The sequence below is a fragment of the Phyllostomus discolor genome, chromosome 2 (assembly GCF_004126475.2).
Source record: "Phyllostomus discolor isolate MPI-MPIP mPhyDis1 chromosome 2, mPhyDis1.pri.v3, whole genome shotgun sequence".
In the NCBI taxonomy this organism is placed as follows: Eukaryota; Metazoa; Chordata; class Mammalia; order Chiroptera; family Phyllostomidae; genus Phyllostomus; species Phyllostomus discolor.
In genome coordinates, this window is record NC_040904.2 from 193,236,322 (window position 1) to 193,243,712 (window position 7,391).

Sequence of the window (7,391 nt, forward strand, 5' to 3'; positions counted from 1 at the left end):
AAGGGATTAATTTGTATAGTTGTGCTATTTCTTCAAAAGTAAGCCATGCTTTTTTTAAAGTATATCATTTTTGTTCAGGGCTTTCTAGAATTTAAAAAAATTACAATAAAAATATTGCATTTATTTCTCACTGTTTGATGTGAAATAATTAGTTAGTAGTTCCTCTCTTTACTTTTGTATAATACCTTGAAAATACCACAGGTCAATGAACAAAAGGAAACATACACCACTCAGATCTTTAAAGGCTTTCAACAAAGACCTTAGTGATTTCTTGACTTTAGAATGTTTTCTAATCCCAAACAAGTGCTTTCTTATTTATATAATCTTAAGTTTATAAATGAAAATGCCTGGTTTTGTAAGAGTTCAGTTATATTTGGATTTTCTTTTTAGTCCGGATGGATGGAGTTGATTGGGAAGACATTTCCCCATGTTTGTGTTGGACTATATTAATCAAATATTGTTGTACCAATTTTGCACAATTCCAGGCCAATTGGGCAGAGTCCAACACATAGCAAACAACTAATCCTCCTTCCTGGAACAATGCAAATCACTGGTTTGGAACCTCTCTGTGCCTTGGAATATAATCTAACCAAAGAAATGATCTGTATAAACATGGGGAGAGTCACGGAGATTATGTACTTTATGATGGCCATATTCTACAAAAGCAAATGTGAGCCTAGATCACAGAATTTTACTCCGCTTACTCCGTGTCTAGTTCACCTTATGTTTCTCAACATTTATTTTTTTACTAAGTGACAATGATTGTTTTAAACATTTTTAATCCTTGTAAAACACATTTCACCCTCATAAAAACACTGTAGTTTGGTACTGGGTGTTTTTTTTTGTTTTTCATTTTGAAAATGAGAAAGTAGTTTCCAGGAGGTTTCAACATATCCGATATCAATCAGTCTGTAAATGCAAGAGCTGTTAAAAGGAAGCCACAGGCTCAAAATCGTGTCACTTGTGCTAAAAACCCATGGAACTGGAACCAGGCAGCTTGGGGTCCAGCCGCTTACCGCCATGTACAAGCATAACACAAAGATTTGGGGGGAACAAAAGAGGTTTTTATTAACAGGGTACCCAACGGGGGGGACCTGAGAGCGCTCCTGCTCCTAGCCAACCTCTTCTGCAAAGCACAGAAATTCCCATGTTCCCAGAGAGACTGAACTCTAAATCCTTGCCCCAAAGTTTCCCATTATTGCTTATCTGTCCTTTTGAAGCTCAAGACGGCTACACAAACGGGTCTCCATCCTCAGGCTTTCTTTCTCTCTGGTGCACACTTGTGGGTTTTAGCGTTGCCATGGCCTCACACAGTTCTCTCTCGCGCTCCCCTGGGCCTAGGGTGTGCTGCCAGATCACTCCAGACAGTCACGCAGGAGAAGCTCCATCCGTGGGACGCTGGCGCAGGAGGCTGCCTGCACCCCTGGGGCGGAGGAACATTCCCAGCTCATGCTTTCCTCTGTTGCTCCCAGCCTCCACGTGCTGCTCTCAGGCCAAGGGAGTGGAAGCAGTTCATGACCCCCGCAGTGTGTTGCACAGTGTTGTAGTATCCCAACAGCTGGTGCCCAGCGAGGCACACCTCCCAGCACGGGATTCCACCTCTGTGAGTAGGCTTCCCACTGTGCGAGGCCTAAGCTCCAAGTGGGCCCAGCATCTGCCAGCCCGGTGGGCACTCCGCAAGCACACCCTAACCGGGTGTACATGGCAAGCAAGACAGAGAGGCTTCTATGCGTGTTCCGTTTTAAAGCCGCCTTCCAGAATCCCACTGCTGTGGGAGTGTCCAGCTTTTCAACCAATGTGAGCCAATGTCGGTCATGTTTGTCATAACTGTCTTTGTCGCTGTTCCAGCCACCATTTTGCAGAAGGGAACAGATGTTTCCCAGCTCTGCACAGGCACACAAGTGTCTTGGCCCCAGGGTGGCGCATCCAGCCTCGGATGCAGCTTGCTGACCTCCAACATATACGTGTATTTTGACCTTTAGAGGCACAAGCAGCCTCAATACAAATATTCTAGTTTGGTCACTAACCGCCCCGCTGCCAGGGGGCCACACATGATGTTTACTTCTGCTGTGGTCAACAGCCTTTTCCCATAGCCCCTCCCCTGCTAGGTCCAGGCTGCATTTCTAGGTTGCCAGGGAACACGCTGGCTTGTTTTGTTTACAGTTGCCTCAGGCGGACTCCACCTGCCTCAGGCAGTTTCATTCTGCTGCCTGGGCGGTGCTAACCCTGCAGGGGAGTGCAGCCTCTTGTCAGACCAGGTTTCTCCCCCCCCACAATTGGGGTCTCCCCCACTCCCCAGCATCTGGCCTGACTACCCTGTTACAATACCAAACCTAGATTCAATACCTGATTTAGTTACAGTTTCAAACTTTCGCAGAAATATAACCTTAAATCAACCAGTCTGGAATTTTCTACTCAACACCGGTGAGATAAATTGTTACTCGGGCCCTCTCCATTGCCCATAAGAAGAAGAGGCAATCTGCGTGAGAGAACACTTGGCTTGCCCACCCCTCCACCCAAAAGAAGACATCCTGGTCTAAAAACAATCCTTTGTTTTCTTTTTGCTAATGTATTCCTTCCCACACTCTTCTTCCTCTAAAACTTTCCCTGTTGTACAGTACTTTCCAGTGCCCTTCTATTTGCTGCCAAATTCACAAATGGCTTAACAGAGCCAATTAGATGTTCAAATTTACTGAGTCGACTTTTGTTACCTAACAGAGCCTAGATTTTAACCCTGTCAGATTCCACAGCCCACACTTTAAACATAATATATTCCAGCTCTCTATAATACCTTATAATGAGCAATATTTCCTAATGAATTTACACAGATATGTGAAACTATACACATTCTCATTATACCAATATATTGTTAGTCATGTTTTACATATCTTATTTTTAATGTTAAAAACATAAACTATAATTACTTAATCTAGTTTAATACATATTTTATTTATCAGTTTAGATACAGTGAATCCCTTTCTAATGTCTGTACTCATGGATGCCTTTATGAAATGTAGCAAGCTGTTCAACACTAAATCCATTAAATATGTTACATATCAAAAATAAGAAACAATGTTCCTTTAGGAATTTACACTACAGAATTTTCTTCCTTTTCTAGTCAGTTAATACTAACAAATTTTAATTTCCAATGAGTAAAATGAATAATGCATTTTTTCCCTAAGGCATGAACAAAACCCAGCTTCTTTCTTTTCTTTGCTTTTAAAATAATAATTCCCAGTGTTTGGCATATAGCAGAAACTCAATAAATATGATGAATTCATGAGTGAATGGCAAGGGACAAATTCATGTACACCGAGACTGTCAAAATCTGCATTTTCTCCTCTGCAATTACAATCTGAACTATTTTTTTCTTAAATGGAAGTAAATAGTATGCATCTGAAACTCTCATTATTTGTAGACAATATTATTGTACTCTTGAAGAACTCAAAAGAATCATTTGAAATGTTTCTATAAAACAAGTTAGTAGAATATGAAATAAATATTCAACTACCAATAGTCCTCATATGAAAAATTAAATATATCCCTTATATATAATAGAAGATACCATTTTAATAATAAAAAATAAAATAACTCAGAATAAACTCAAAGTATTAAAAATTGTGTGAAGAAGGCATTAAACTATCCCCGAAGGACACAAAAGAGACTTGACAGAAGAAACATACTTGGGAATGTATTAAATGGGAAAACTCAACATTTTATAAAGATATCAGTTTTCTTTAACCTAATGTACCACAATAAAACTGACAACAGATTTTCTTTTATCCTGGAAATGAGATGATTCTAAAATTGTTATAGAAATATAAACAATCAAGAAGCTATGAAAATTCTAAAAAGCAAGACATGGGAATTCTGGGGTTGAGGCAAGGAAAACACAAGAGGAACCCCTAATTTTATTCACCTAATAAATATTAATTGAACACATATTTGGTACCAGGCATTTTTTTAGGTGTTAGGAGTACAAAATCTTTGCCCTCATTTTAGTGGAAATTAGTGTTATATATTTTACATTTAACACAGATTTAATATGTTTTAATGTATACTAATATATCATAAATATCATATATGTATATATTATTAGTATATATATACTTTGTCTTAAGGGGAATAAATGCCTTTAGAAAAATAAAGCAAAGAACAAGGCACACACCTAGACAATGGAATTTAAAATAACTGGGGAAGACAAAACCTTACCTTTATGTTTGCTTTTCCAACTTTATTTAGAGAGACAGTCCAGGCTCCAGTGCTGCCATACCCTCTCCCACTCCCACCATTATTAAATAACTTAGAAACAGAGTTAGGGGTCCAGTTAGGTTGGGGTGGGAAAGGAGAGGAGCCCAGTACAGCCACTGCAGCATTGCCTCTCGTCTTTTTCTTGGCCCCCACCTTCTTATCGTGCTTGCCAGCGTGCTTCTTGTCCATGGTGCCCTCCACTCCTCCCAGGTACCCGGGGGCCACGGGGTGAGTGGAGGAGGCTTCCTTGCGCACAGCGCCCCCGTGGATCCCGGAGGTCAGCCATACCTTGGGGAGAGGTACTCCCAGCAGTTTTCCAATGTAGACGACTCGCTCCCTGGTAAAGGGCAAACTCAAGGTTAGGGTAGATAAGCAACACGTTTTGGATTCCTAATTTGGTTGTCCAGTCCCTCCAGAGCACGTAGATGCAGATCTCGTCATTGGCATCCACATTCTGGTAGAACTTGGTCAGGAAGTAGCCCTTGGGCAGGGAAGCCAGAAAGTCTTTCCCTAGAAGTTTCACGCCCAACAGGGCTCTGGTCTATGGAGTCCCCTCAGGGCCCTCAGTGGTGACCTGCTTACTAGTCAGTAAGGTCATCCTCAATGAGAAAGACCTTGATGCCCTGGGGAGAGTCAGCAGTCAATGTCATTAACCCATGCACACCAGGTGAATGGACATGGGGAGGCAGGTTGTCCATGTGAATAGTTAACACTTAAGAAAGACTTAAAGCTGATCAGGATGTGAACCTTAAAGATTTATGGAAAGAACATTCTATGAGAAGGTCTTGAAGTGTGTGCATCATACTTAAAGTTTGCAGGATTCCTCTTCACCTCATGAGAGGAAGAGAAGAAATTCTGGCATTTCCAGGTTCTAGGTATGTAATGAAGGAAGCTGGTTTTAATATAAGCTGTTAACATTTTATCTAGAGAGTGTCTTGGAACACATGTACATAATTCTTTGTAATTCCAAGGAATACTATAGTGAGAAAGGATAGGAACAGTAGAGTACCAAGAGGGCATGGCTAAGTCTCCATAACTGAGCAGACCTACTTTCTCCAAGAGTTTTAAATCAATAACATTTTCATTTATTTCATATGTCAATCAACATACACTTACTGCATCCTCAATACTTCAGGCATTGTGCTCTTCCCTCGAAAATCCTTGTAAACAACCAGTTTCTGTCCATAGAGAAGACAGAGCACAATACACACTGGCTGAGTGAGTATATTCAATAGAAATACCCATTTCTTCTCTACAGCAGAATATATATATTCGATGGCACAAGCATTGAAGATAAAATATTAATAATGATTTGAAATGTTTCAGCCAACTGAACTAGATGCAAAGCTTAGAGTGTTTCTCATGCACTGTGCCTAGTGCCCTTTTGCTCGGACATTGTCAGACATAATATACACAACCACTTTATATCATTAAAAGACAAAAATGCTATGAATCACTTAAAACATGCAGGTCTGAAGAAAGAAAAGAATGACAGGCATACATATTAAGGTAAGGAAAGGTTAAATTATTAAAATATTTGAATTGCATTAAGTGTTTAGTGAAGCATTTCATACAGAAATAATTTCAATTTCAGACTTCCACTATTTTCAAAAAAGGTCAAATTCTTTCTTAAATTACTTCCATTTTAAAGAACAAAACATTTAAAATATATTTGGCTTCTTGAAATATATTTAAAAATGCTACACATTTGGCAATGAGTTTTAGAACTTAAGGTAAATTTAGAGATTATCATGTTCTTAATGCTTGTTTTATAAAGGGAACAAAGTCGAGAAATCTGAAGTAGTTGTTTTGCTAAGCAGTGGTAAACCAGAAGGAAAGGGCAAATGGGTTAATTATCAATCTGGTCTTTTTTTTATGTGCACAAATTACCTAAGAATATTGGTAAACTGCAGATTCTGATTCAATAGATCCAGGAGGGGAGATGATGCTGAATTTCTAACAAGCAGTCAGTACTGCTGATCTGGGGCCCACGATTTGAGTAGAAAGGTTTTACACCATCCAGACTGAGGTCAGTCTATACAAACGAAATAATACTAGACATTATTCTGGCTTCACATGGCTCTAGATGGCAGTTTCCAGGGATGATCCATGGAATATAGATTAAATAATTCACCAATATTCACATATTCACTTTGAAATTTGTACCATAGAAATAAAAAACTCATTTTACAATTCTCATGAAAATGTACTTTTTTAAAAAACACAGCAACATAGCCCTGGCTGGCGTAGCTCAGTGGATTGAGCACGGGCTGCAAACCAAAGCATCTCAGGTTCAATTCCCGGTCAGGGCACATGCCTGGGTTGCAGGCCATGGCCCCCAGCAACTGCACATTGATGTTTCGCTCTCTCTCTTTTCCCCTCCCTTCCCTCTCTAAAAATAAATAAATAAAATATTTTAAAAATCAAAAAAAATACACAGCAACATAGATGGAAGTTAACATAAAAAATTTAGCCAAGGAAACCCGCTCAGTTTGATTTAGGAAACTCAATTAGAAAACACTGACCTAGAAACACCAAACTTCAAATTAGCAAACAGTGAATTCTAGAACTTTCATTGAAAGAGTTCATCAAAATTTTATTTACAAAATATGTATTAAAATTAATGTCAATAGAATATTTATAATATCAGTTACAGAAAATTCAAAGTTCTCAGTGAATTTATTGTTAAATAAAATTGAATAAAGTAAATTGAACTGCTTTGGTTCTTATCTGCATCCAGCTGGAAGATGAGATCTTTTTTTTCTTTTCACACATTTGCGCAAATAGTCACTGTTGCTTTGAAGTTTGTTCAGACTGAACTTATGAAATCACTCCAGCGCTGTGAGGGGATTTCAGGAGAGCTCTCAGCATAACGTCAGTTCTCTCTGATTCAGATATTCCGTTGTGAGCATACAACAACTTTGCATGTTGGCGATGCAGGGAATACAGGTCTTTGTGTGAAAGAAATAGAAAGAGAAGAGTAAGCAACCAAACAGAAGCCTCGGGGATATGGAAACACGTGATGCTACAGACTAGCCAGAAACAATGTTTCAGTACTTTGTCAAAAATTCTGCAGTAGCATCGATCTTGGAGAATAGATTTACTCACAGGAGTTGGACACCCAGTCACTGCCCTTACTT

General features: G+C 39.2%; 1 pseudogene; it reads right to left on the reverse strand.

Moving 5' to 3' along the window:
* Window positions 1–1,355: 1,355 nt before the first annotated feature.
* On the reverse strand, window positions 1,356–5,540 carry LOC118498568 (annotated as a pseudogene).
* Between the last annotated feature and the right edge of the window lie 1,851 nt (window positions 5,541–7,391).